Consider the following 12,952-nt stretch of genomic DNA (forward strand, 5'->3'; position numbering starts at 1 on the left):
GCATAGTGTAAAATTTAGGAATAATTTTTAAAAATAAGATGAGTACTCATTTCCTTCTATTCTTTCAGAGGTTTAGTTTCAATCTCCAAATTTCTTTGCATTGCCAATTACTCTTCATTTCTTGAGTAAATATTTTCCCTCCTTTGGGTCTCTGGACAATTTTCTCCAACTTACTCCTGTACATTCAAGCTCTTTTGTTTGGATTTCCCAATTCCAATGGATAATTTAAGAGATGAGAAATGAGACTTAACTGATATTTCAGTTTGAATTTCCTACCCTGTCCTAGAAACTTCCTACTTTTCTGTTGTATATCTTCTTTCCTTTTTTTTTTTAAGATTTATTTATTTTAGAGAGAGAGAGAGAGAGAGAGAGAGAGAGTGATAGTGGGGGGAGGGGCAGAGAGACTCTCCAGCAGACTCCCCGCATAATGGGGAGCCTGATGCAGGGCTTGATTTCATGACCTGAGCTGAAGTCAAGAGTTGGAGGCTTAACTGACTGAGCCACTCAGGCTCTTCTTTCCCTTTCTTCTCTCATCTTTCTGTTGCTTATCTTCTTTCTCATTTGTTAATTCTTTAAAGACAGTCTTTCTCTAGAATTCAGTTACCAATTTTCTGATCTGTTTTCTCTTTACATTTTTTGGGGGGTAATTTCCTCTATTATTTTTACTTGATATCATCATCATATATCCTGCTTCACTTCCAGAGTTCCTTTGACACTTTCTCTTTGCATCTGATAGCTTCAAGTTTTTGCCAAGTACATTTTATAAGCATAAGGCCTATAACATCTGTAACCTTGTTTTCATTCCTACCAACACAACCTTAGGTCAGGCCTGTACTACTGCTTGCCTAGATTAGTCACTTAACCAGTCTTTGGTACCAGTCACCCTCAGCTTGAATGCATCCTTGCACATGACCATTAGATTCACCTTCCTAAATATCAACTTCGATTAGCCTTTGCCCAAAAAGCTATTGCTTACTGATAAAAGTCCTAGTTCCACAGTCTGACTTTCAATGTCCTCCATAAAGTGCCCCTACTTTTCCTTTCTAGCCTGATCTTTTACTATTGCCTTATACATGTACCAGATGCCACTCAAACTAGAATACTTGCTATTCTCTGAACATGCCTCAGGCTTTTTTGCCTTCATGCTACCTTGCACATGTAGGCACTAAATGAATTAGAATACCCTTCAACCACCCTTGTCAAAATCCTATCAATCCCTCCAGGGTTAGTTCAACCATCTTCTGCTTAATGGAAGCCTTCTTGAATTGTTCATGGTCTCTCCTTTCCCTATCTCCAGATGTGGCTTTCTGCATTGCAGAAGAGTTTTGTTCAATTTGTAAAGGTCTCTCTTATGGCAATTATGTGAAGACTGGAAACATAGTTATTTGTATAGACAGTTTATCTTTCCTACTATATTACGAATTCTAAGTGCAGAAACTTTCACTTTGTATCCTAAAAGCATCTAACATATTGCTCTGCACAGAATAGATAATAAATCCTAGTTGATTCACCAAATGATAAAGACAAAGCACTTGCCTACATTAAGCAAAGAAGAAATACCTCTGCAATACCTTTATATTGACTTGATTTCTTGTGTTCATACTTTATTTTTGGGATCAGAGTTCACTAACTTAGTGCTGTGTAAATGCCTCTATTATGCTATTTCTTGCACTGCATTATAATTTATTTACATGGTCTCTTTTCTCCCCTAGTTTATGAGCTTCTTTAGAACTGGGTTTTATATCTTATCCTAGAACTTTGCCTTGCACTTAGTGTGATTAAATAAATGTGCACTGGAATGAGTTAAACCGATCAAAAGAATGTTTTTTAAAAAGGCAAAAGATCTTTGTATGTATGAGTACTGAGATTTTCAAGAATGAGATCTACGATTTGGTGAAATATTTCATAAATTGCTGGTTTGCTGGTTCTGTGAGAATATTTATGCAGTCCATATCTTGGTCATAGCTGCAGTCCTGCTCTGGAAAGTTACCATAAAGGATGTTGGCATTTGCCTCATTTCCAAGTGATATACAAATAACCAGGTGATCGTTTTTCCTAAGAGAATACTTTATTCTGAATTTTAAAATTATAATTATATTTTCAAAGACATAGAGAGTTCAGACATCACTGGCAGATACTGGGTATCACAGAGTACAATATAAGGATAAGTGTCAAAAAATTTACAATAGAAGCAGCAAGAATAGCAAAAAACAAACCAACAAGTTAACTAAACAAAAACCACAAAACACCCTACATACAGATTAAATAACAGGGGTAAATAGTAAACACAATTCAGTTTGAGGACTTGGTAAGCTACCAACTAAGCACTTTTATGACAAGCTACTATTTTACTTTGCTGAGCTGCAAGATAATTAGAAAATTTACAGCATGTGGGATAAAAACAGAAGTCTAAATGAGCTTATAACCAGCAATAAGTCACTATGGTACACTTCACAATTTTAAAATGAAACCTTTCTTTTTTCTCTAGCAAATAAATACTAATATATGCTTGTAGGACTTCTCTTGGTTATGATGATCTGGGTGGATTTCGGTTATCTGTTGTAGGCATAAAAGGGGGTAGCAATAACTATCTTCCATCTGTTTCAAGAACTTTAGCAACCAATTAACATATTAGATACCACTTATTTCCACGGTTATATGGCACTCTGCTAGACTCATCTGATTAACCAAAAATAAGAATAATTAAGATGAATGCAAAAACTGAAGTCAGAGTATAGTAGATTGCAATTGAAATTAAAAGGAAAAGGAACAAAAGAAGGCTTTATGGTGGAAGGGAAATTTTTTTTAAAGTAAACCCTACCCCCAACGTGGGGCTTGAACTCATAGCCCCAACATCAAGAGTTGCATGCTCTACTGACTGAGGCAGCCAGGTGCCCCAGAATTTGATACAAACCTAGAAAGATAGGTAAAAATTTAGGTGAATATATAATAAGGAAGGACATAGAGGTATGGAAAATGAAAGGTGTATTCTGGGAACAAGCAAGTGGTCCAATTTGGCTGGATCATAAGGGATGAGTAGAGGAGCAGAAAGCACTACAATTTGAAAGGTAGAGTTAGTCTTTAATAAGCTAGGACAATGGATTTATTAATTTATTTAACAATGTAGTATGTAGATAGAGAAGGTGAGAGACACTAAAGTTTTTGAGTAGGTAAGTGGCATAATTAGGACTAGATTTGAGAAAGATTAGCTTACCTAGTAGCATTATGCAGACTGGATATAAAAGGGAAGACAAATGAAGATTCCTACATGGCAAATCAGAAAACAGATGACTAATACAAAATATTTTAACTCAAAGAATAAAGTATAGAAATGACAAGTTCTGGGGCGCCTGGGTGGCTCAGTCGGTTAAGCCTCTGACTCTTGGTTTTTGCTCAGGTCATGATCTCAGGGCTGTGAGACGGAGCCCCACGTTAGGCTCCACACAGTGTGGAGTAGGCTTGAGATTCATTCACCGTCCCCTTCTGCTCCTCCCCCCTGCTCACACACACTCTCTCTCTCGAAATAGATAAAATCTTTTAAAAAAAATTAAAAGAAGAAAGAAAACAACAAGTTCTAAGATACACACAATATAATGAATTTTAGGTAAACAATCAGCTTGCTTTCCATGTTCATAAAATAATAGTATAAAAACAGTCCTAGAGTTGGAATAAAGAAACATGATTTCCAATTCTTGCTTTGCCTCTTACTTTACCTCTCATGTGACTTTGGGCAAGACACAAATTCTTTTTCTCAGATTCCTCATTTCAAAAATGAGAAGCTTATAATACTTTCTCAAGTCCTTCTGATTCTAAAATTCAATGACCATAAAAATGATTTTATGGAAGGTCCCTAACAACCAGACAACCTCCTATCAGGGAGAGTTTCATAAGCAAGAAGTCCAGCGACTTTGGCCTAAATCAGTGAGTAGATTTAAGTATCTGTCATTTTCTACTGCTTATATCTTTTTGCAAAAGGTAAAGTAACTTTTTAGAAGACAGGAAGATTCATTCCTTCTTTAAACACCAAAATTCAAGAAACCTTTCGCCTTATTCATGGATACTTAAACCCTTGCCAAGAAAAACAAACTGTAAAAGATGGAGGTTGGAAAATGTGAATCATCACTGGTATTAAAACCTACATTTAATAATTATGTTGTAGTTTAAAACTACTGCTGAATCCCATTAGGTTTTTAAACATAAATTCAATAAGAATTTATGATTTTATAAATGGCATTTAAATGTATTCAGAAGTAGAAACAAGAACCATCTGATAGAGAAGTGATTGTGGTTAAAACGAAAAGAAGGAGAAAATAAAGACATAAGGAGGCCAGAAGGTGAAGGAGAGGAAGGAAATAGAAAGTAATGATTCTATGGCTAGAGTTAGGCAAATGCTTATAAATTCATCTTTTGTGTTATGAATTTTCTTACTTGATGGGATTCTGAATTAATACTACAATAAAAGATGAGGCACCTGTCATTTAAGAAGCAGAAATTATTTCAGCAGAACTTTGTGCCAAGTTCTTTAGGATTTTCAGAACATATGGAAATATGCACCACATGACTGAAAATAACAATTTGGCCTTTATTCCACATCCAATTTGGATTTTATTTAACTGTCTTCTAAAATTTTTATTCCATCTTAATTTTATCATATTCATTAATCTGAAAACTAGAATTGCAAGTGGGGTCTTATAACATTGTTCCTCTTCCTAAAACAGGCTTTATGTCTTATTTTTGATACAACCACTTGTTTAAAAGATCACCAGTGTCATAGGCAGTAATCTTGAATTGTTAAAATCTTTAACTCTCTTAATTCAGTTGTAGGGAATAGTTTTGCAAATATTGTTTCATCAACTCAAGAGGCACTTACTAAGGACACAGTAATGTTTCTGGAGCACTGCTGGAGCTAGGCTGAATTCTAAGACCTGTAATTTGACTTTCCAGGCCGTAACTCCCTTTTTCTCAATGCTTTTACTTTCACCTGACCTTCAGACTTCCAGGGCTTTAAAACCATATTCAAAAAAATTTAGGGCCCCACAAGGTCTATATACTTTTTCTGTCCATGCTACTAAGCAATTTTCTTAGGGTCCTCAAGGACAGAATAGGGAAGGAAAAGAGTAAAAGGTCAATCTTTCTTTTTTTTAAGATTTTATTTATTTATTTGAGGGGGAGAGAGAGAGAGAGTGCATGAGGGGAGGGGCAGAGAGAGAGGGCGAGAGAGAATCTCAAGCAGATTCCCGGCTGAGCATGGACTCCAACATGGGGCTTGATCCCACGACCCTGAGATCATGAACTGCGCTGAAACCAAGAGTTGGTCACTTAACCAACTGAGTCACCCAGGCACCTCATAAAATGCCAATCTTGAAGGGCCAATGGAAAATGCCGAACACAAGAAGTTACATCTAAGCTACTAAAGCAACCGGCCTTGGCCAAGATTCTCACACTCCAAGAAGCATCAGAGCCACTGGACTTGAAGGGCTAACAGTAGGTATCTCTCAGTAGAGACAATGCGGACAGAAGACTTGGCGGGGGTGGGGGGGGATGTTTTACTTCGTGAGAACCTTGAGGAGGTGAAGGAAAGTACCCCAGTAGTGAATTATACTTAGTTTTCCAGGAAAGGGATTTAAAATGGTATTTCATTTAATTCAAGGAAAATAAGATTAAAGTGATTTGGACTGTGTGTGTGGATCATGTGAAATTAAGGAGCAAGAACACAGCAAACACACACACACACACACACACACACACACACATACACACACACACACAAAGGCTACAATAAAAAAGTAACGTATCTTTTATCAAATACATGATAGTATAGTGTACAAAAGTTAAGAAATATATACTCACATGGTGAAAAAATTCAGAGTTCAAAAAAAAATGGAATAGGGTTAGTCAGGAAAAGTTTGTTAGAGAAAAAAGGATTTCTGTGTTGTACCTTGAAAGAGCATCTTGGGGAGAAAAACACTAAAAGCATAAGAGCAAAAACTATTACAGGATTCTAAGGAAATCACAGGACTGGGGTACATGGACCATCAAAAAGAATAGATGAAATACCATTAGTTTTCAGGTTTTGAAAATTAAAGGTAGAATGTAATATATTTTCTTTTTTTCAAGTGGCTTTCCTCCAAATCTTGATGGACTCCTTTAATTTAAATGGTCTTTTCTGGGAGATATCAGAGATTCTGACTTTTGACTCTAAGCAAAGAACTATTAGAAGCCAAAGATACAGACAGCAGAGAGATGCCTGGGGAAGTTTATATGTGAAATAGGTTGTTTTTCTAGACATACTTGTTAGGCAATTATTGTACAACAGTATTCACTAAAGTAGTAGCTTTCAAGGTTTCTTAACAGCAACCACAGTAAAATATTCCCTTTACTTTGCAACATGCCATACACAAACATATGTACACATGCATTTATATAAATGTATATCCTTGTATCTTTTATACTGATTTCACTCAGAACTGCTAATTTTGTCCCCTAAAGTAAAAGTAGGTATATTATTTACAAAGTAACATGGGCCTTTGAAATTCAGACTTGAGAAAGTTCCTTAAGGGAATTTTATAGTGACTAGAACATAGTAAGTACTCAATATATTAATCTATCCTTTCACTTAATAAGCACCCACTATGTGCCAAGGACTGTTAAGAACTAGTAATAGAGTAATATTAAGGGGGATGTTTAAAACTGTATTTTAAGGCTGGTTGTGGTGTGGATGAAGAAGGAATCTCTAAGAGATTGATAGTTGAGGCTTAGAGAATGAGTAAGAGTTAACTGGGTGAATAATACTGAATAATGGGGTAAAAATAGGTCAAGGCAGAGGGAAGAGCATTTGCAAAGAGCCTGAGAGGACAGGAGAAAGAGTTCAATGGTTTTTATAACTGAAAATAGGCCAGTGTGGCAGCAGAATAGTTAGTGGACAGACAGTGTTATGGATTCTGAATTTTGTTCTCAGTGAAAAACCAAATAAAGCAAATAACCATATCACAATATAACCAAACAAAGAAAAAATGGTATTTGTTCAATGTAAAACTAAATCCAGAAACCAAATTTAATTTTGCCCTTGACCTGGTTTGCAAGGACAGTTTTAAAGTTATAGAGCATAAAATATAATGCAAGTGTACTTGACACAAAGAACACTGATATAATTTCTTGCCAAAGCAGGCATTTATTGAAAGCACATGTACTACACTAAAAAGGATCCTAAAATTTTATGTGCCACATTTGATAAGGGATCTAATTTATATTCTGGCATTTAGCTGGAAGCCTGGATTAGTGATGCAGTAACATAATAAGGACCTAATTTTCTCTGTTCTTTTATAGATATGTCATATTCACTTGGTCACTGGCAATTCCAATTAGCACAAACTGATGCACTAATTTCAAACAAAGGTTAAAGGTCATGAACAAGGCGAGTAAGACCATCTCTAAAGAAAATGAAACAAATTGCTAATCAGTGAAAATGGATTTGCACCCATTCCAATATACTCTAGTCCTTGAACCCATCCCCAAATCAAACTTTTTATGGCTTTTCTACCTGTTCTACTTGCCCTAGTTCTGTACAAAGTACCCTATAGACATATATTTTTAAAGTCTATATTCCTTTAAAAATGCCATATAGGCCTTATTTATTCAAAAAGCATTTATCAAGTATGTAGTATGTGAAGGCAGTGGGCCATAAAGAAAAGACATGAATCATATTTTTGTACTTCTCCTGTAATGGTATTTTCCACAATTAATGCTGGTGTTTCTCTGGCTCACTTTCCTCCTACACTATCTATCTTGCTCACTGTTTTATCAGGAGAAGTGCTTGGCACCTAGAAGGCAATTAAATATTTTTTGAATTAATAAATGGTTTTTAGGGACCTTTAGTGGTGAGAAGTTTGTGTAAATGCTCAAGAACACCAGATATAAATGACTAAGCACCAAAAAAAACCCTCCCAACTAAATGTCACTTGAATTTAACTGTAGACCATAATATCAGAGGGCAAACTTTGGGGATCCATTATAAAAAATTATAAGGTAAAGTTGGGAGGCAAGGCGATGAAGAAACAGTAAAACTGTGTCACTAATCCTTACAAGACCTTTTACAACATGCTTTGGATCCTCCAAAGAGTACAAAATTCATTCTGATAAAAGCCATGTCTACAAAATTCATTAAATATCCAGATTTTCAATTCTGCACCCTAAGAAACATATTTCTGCATACCAAGATCTCTCATATATAATAGCAATATAAAGTGACAACTAGTTTAATTGAACTGAAAATGGAGTGCTTTCAGTGTCCCACCTACTTTCTTAGGTAATTCTTATAGGGCCTCAGGTGAAAGACTAAGTCAATTCAAACATATTCCTAAATGAGGTATTTCTTTTTGTGGTATTAAAAAACAAAAATTAAGTTGAGAGCTTTAATGGGCTTCAGATTTTACAACTGTAAAAAGAAGGGATAGATTCAGATGGCCTCTTAAGGGGACCCTTCTAGTTCTAAGTCTTGTTTTATGACCAGTGACGAAGCTTATTTTCTGAGTGTGACTGTGGTTCCTGTAGTATGATTATATTACTTGAAAATATTTGTGGAGTTACTAGTTGTAGGGAAGTATTTTTTACGATTATTATGATCAAGAAAAGAATTATTTAAATGATGTCTAAAGGATTATGATGGCTTTTTTTTTTTTTTAATGTGTCTACTTGGTTAGGCTGAACTATCTTCCCCAGTTATGCAATCGAGCACTAATCTAGTTGCTGCTGTGATGGAATTTTGCAAATGTAATTAGAGTCCCTAATCAGTTGACTTTAAGTTAATCAAAGGGAGATTATCCCAGGTGGGCCTGACTTAATTAGGTGAGCCCTGTAAAAGAGAGCTTAGGCTTTCCCTGAGCTGAGAGACTAACCAGCTTATGTCCACAGGGTTTCAACCTATTTATGATCCTCCTTTCCTAACTGGATTTTGGGTTTACTTTGCTAGCCTCTAGAACTGCATACGCCAATGCCTTATAACAAATTCCTATATCTGTATCTACTTGTTCTGCTTCTCTGTTTTAACTCTGATTCATAAAATGATGCTTTATAAATTATAAAAAGGGAACACTTTAAAATATTTTAACAATTCCAATCTATTTCAATAAAATGAGTGAAGCTGAGGAATAGACATGTGTATATTGGGTGGATGAAGTCTATATTCAGAGGAAGGTTTGAGGTGTTCAAAGGTTACCTTTGATGCCCTATCCCCAGATTCACACTGTTCATCTTTTCCCCTTACCTCAGACTACTAGTCTCATTGTCTCTTACTTTTCCTATCCAAAACTGAGATGAGGAAAGGCTCTTAAACTTACTCACACTGTGGTATTAATACTCAACAACACTTAAAATGCTAAAATTTCCAGAAGGTCCTTCAACTTTAATAGAGTAAAAGCTTTAAGACAAAGGAGTAATTGGCAAGTGGTGGAAAAAGCAGACTTAAATTCATAAACTCTCAGATGACTGTGTATTCTGCCTACGTGTAAACTGGCCATGTTCAGTTGTTTTGATGATTTCTTTTTTTTAAATACCATTTCATTAAAATTAAAGTTTTGCCCTTTCCCCTGGCTGGCAGCGCGGAGGCCGCACGATGCCTGTGGTTACTGTAAAAGACATGAACCAGCAGGAGTTTGTCAGAGCTCTGGCAGCCTTCCTCAAAAAGTCTGGGAAGCTGAAAGTCCCTGAATGGGTGGACACTGTCAAGCTGACCAAGCATAAAGAGCTTGCTCCCTACAATGACAACTGGTTCTACACACGAACTGCTTCCACAGCACGGCACCTGTACCTCCAGGGTGGCGCTGGGGTTGGCTCCATGACCAAGACCTATGGGGGACGTCAGAGAAATGGGGTCATGCCCAGCCACTTCAGTAGAGGCTCCAAGAGCGTGGCTTGCAGGGTCCTCCAAGCCCTAGAAGGGCTGAAAATGGTGGAAAAGGACCAAGATAGGGGCTGCAAACTGACACCTCAGGGACAGAGAGATCTGGACAGAATTGGACAGGTGGCAGCTGCCAACAAGAAGCATTAGAGCAAATGCTGGGTCAATAAATTGCCTCGTTTGTAAAATAAATAAATAAATAAATAAATAAATAAATAAAATTAAAGTTTGACTGACACATAGTGTTACACTAGTTCTGGGTGTACAACATAGTGATTCAACAAGCCTATACTTTATGCTATGCTCACCACAAGTGTAGCCACCATCTGTCACCATACAGTGCTATTACAGTATCATTGGCTATATTCCCTATGCTGTACCTTTCATTCCATATTTCACTTATCTGTGGAATTAACAAAAAAAACAGGGGCACCTGGGTGGCTCAGTTGTTAAGCATCTGATTTCAGCTCAGGTCATGATCCCAGGGTCCTGGGATCGAGTCCCGCATCGGGCTCTCCGCTCCACTGGAAGCCTGCTTCTCCCTCTCCCACTCCCCCTGCTTGTGTTCCTGCTCTTGCTATCTCTCTCTGTCAAATAAATAAATAAATAAAATCTTTAAAAAAATAAAATAAAATAAAACACAAATGAATAAAAAAACAAACAAAAAGCAGAAACAGACCCATAAATACAGAGAACTGATGGTTGCCAGAGGGGAGGGGGGGTGGGGGATAGGCAAAATGAGTGAAGGGGAGTGGGAGATATAGACTTTTTATGATTTCTTCATTTACATTCTAGAAATGACTGTAGCCAAAGCTTCCACACCAGTAACATTTCCTTAGCAGGTAATACTGCTCCAAAAGAGACAGTTTTTTCTATTGTTTTATTTTGGTTTTGGGAAGGGGTCTTTATACATCATTGGATAATTATAATTTATTTTATTATTTAACTTTTTTTTATAAGAGATGGGAACGGGAGAGGGGCAGAGGGAAAGGAAGAGAGAGAATCTTAAGCAGGCTCGATGCCCAGCACAGAGCCCAACATGGGGCTTGATCTCACAACCCTGAGATCATGACCTGAGCCAAAATCAAGAGTCAGACACTTAACCGACTGAGCCACCCAGGCACACCTATCATTTAATTTTTATTTTTAATTTTTTTTCTTTATCATTTAACTTTTAAAGTACTTAATGCTACATATTCCAAACTAGACCACCACGAGCTCTTTGAAGACAGGCTTGTAACTCACATTAAAAACAAACAAATGAACAAAACATTCTAGGGCACCTGGCTGGCTCAGTTAGTGGAGCATGAGACTCCTGGTCTCGGGGTCGTGAGTTTGAGCCCCACATTGGGGGCAGAGATTAAATTAAAAGAAAAAAGTTCCACTTTCTTGTAAGAGCCCAGCAATAAAACAGGTACCCAATAAATATTTGTTGATTTAATAATTTCTAGAACAGTATGTAGAATGAGGATAATTGTGGTTTGCCTTTTATGTAAAGGAATTTTTCCTGCTCTGTGTGGAAATGCCAGTAGCCATGCCTTTCATAATAATACCATAACTAGGAAAGGTGTAGATGTATTAGCCACAAAACTAATAGTAAATATTAAGACACATAAAAGACTAAACTAGTTAAATTTCATAAAAGGACAAACTACTTATCTGTTGTTATATGTAGCTTTTTAGTTTTGCTTTACATATTACACATTATTTTCACTTTACAGTAATGTTCAAAAGTAGCTGCTAATAATTCTAGAGAATTTGGTCATGTTATGTGTTAATTTGTTTTACAGCAATATTCAGAAGTACCTGCTAGCCATTCTAGAGAATTGGCCTATTGCTATGCTAAAACATTGTTGCAAATATGATTATATCTTTAGATTGTACATAGACTATTGACCCATCATCTAGCAGACACCTGATATACCATAGAACTCAGATGGTTAGATTCTGTAAACAAGTGAACGAATATGTACATGAGACCCATATGAAATGGACAACTCAATATTAATAAGGGTTAGAAGCTATAAAAAACAAGACTAATAAATCTAACTATATATAAATTAAAAACCTCCATATACTAGAAAGCACCAAAAATAAAGACAAAAGACAAACTGGAAGGAACATTTACAAGTCAACTAGGAATTTTTTCTAGTGAACAAAGGAAAGGAAACACAAAAGAAAAAAGTTAGTAGGGAAAACTGAACCATCCAAAAGAAAGAGAGACAAAGAATTAAGGAGAGAACAGAAGATGAAAATACAAATGGCTTAGAAACATGAAAAGATGTAACTCTAGAAATACAAATTAAAATGATGAGATGTCATTTAAAATTTATCATTTCAGCAAAGCTTAAAAACACATTTAAATTGGGGATATGATTTGGTAGAAACTCTTAGGGCAATAGGCAATATCTATCAAAATTTAAATTTTCATTTCCTAAGAATCGGCAGTTATAGTTCTAGAAATTGAGCCTACAGAAAAATTTACATAAAAGTACAAGACATAGGGGTGCCTGGGTGGCTCAGTCCATTGAGCGTCTGCCTTCGGCTCAGGTCATGATCCCAGGGTCCTGGGATCAAGCCCCGCATCAGGCTCCCTGCTCAGTAGAGAGCCTGCTTCTCCCTCTCCCTCTGCTGCTCCCCCTGCTTGTGCTCGCTCTCTCTCTCTGTCAAATAAATAAATAAAATCTTTTTTTAAAAAAAGTATAAGACATATATTAACACAGCACTATTTACAATAACAAAAAATAGACAAATCCCAATAGCTTTCAATAGGAGAACAAATTATGGTACAGTCATTTAATAATACAATTATTATAAAAAATAAGGAAGATAAAGTCTGTATTAACAAGAAAAGCAATCTAGGTTGTTAGGAAAAAAGCTGCAAAGCAGAAGTATAGTATGCTCTCAAAATAAATGTTTTTAATACTTCTTATAATAAAAAATAATCTGGAAGGGCATACCCCAAACTAAGAGATTATCTCTTATGAGATGTGGTGGGATTACAGAAGTTTTCTTTCTGTATTACCTATTTCTGTAGTGTGCAACCTTTTTTCTTTT

The 12,952-nt window shown here is 36.2% G+C and overlaps 1 protein-coding gene and 1 pseudogene across 7 annotated transcripts in view; one reads left to right on the top strand and one right to left on the bottom strand.

Moving 5' to 3' along the window:
• Positions 1-12,952, bottom strand: part of ADK (adenosine kinase) — a 490,534-nt gene that overhangs the window by 110,429 nt on the left and 367,153 nt on the right. The gene's annotated exons all lie outside the window — the stretch shown is intronic.
• Positions 9,611-10,070, top strand: LOC114214192 (small ribosomal subunit protein eS19 pseudogene; annotated as a pseudogene).

This window comes from Eumetopias jubatus, unplaced genomic scaffold (assembly GCF_037043125.1).
Source record: "Eumetopias jubatus isolate StellerSeaLion01/CBP00866 unplaced genomic scaffold, mEumJub1_p1.0 scaffold_17, whole genome shotgun sequence".
NCBI lineage: Eukaryota > Metazoa > Chordata > Mammalia > Carnivora > Otariidae > Eumetopias > Eumetopias jubatus.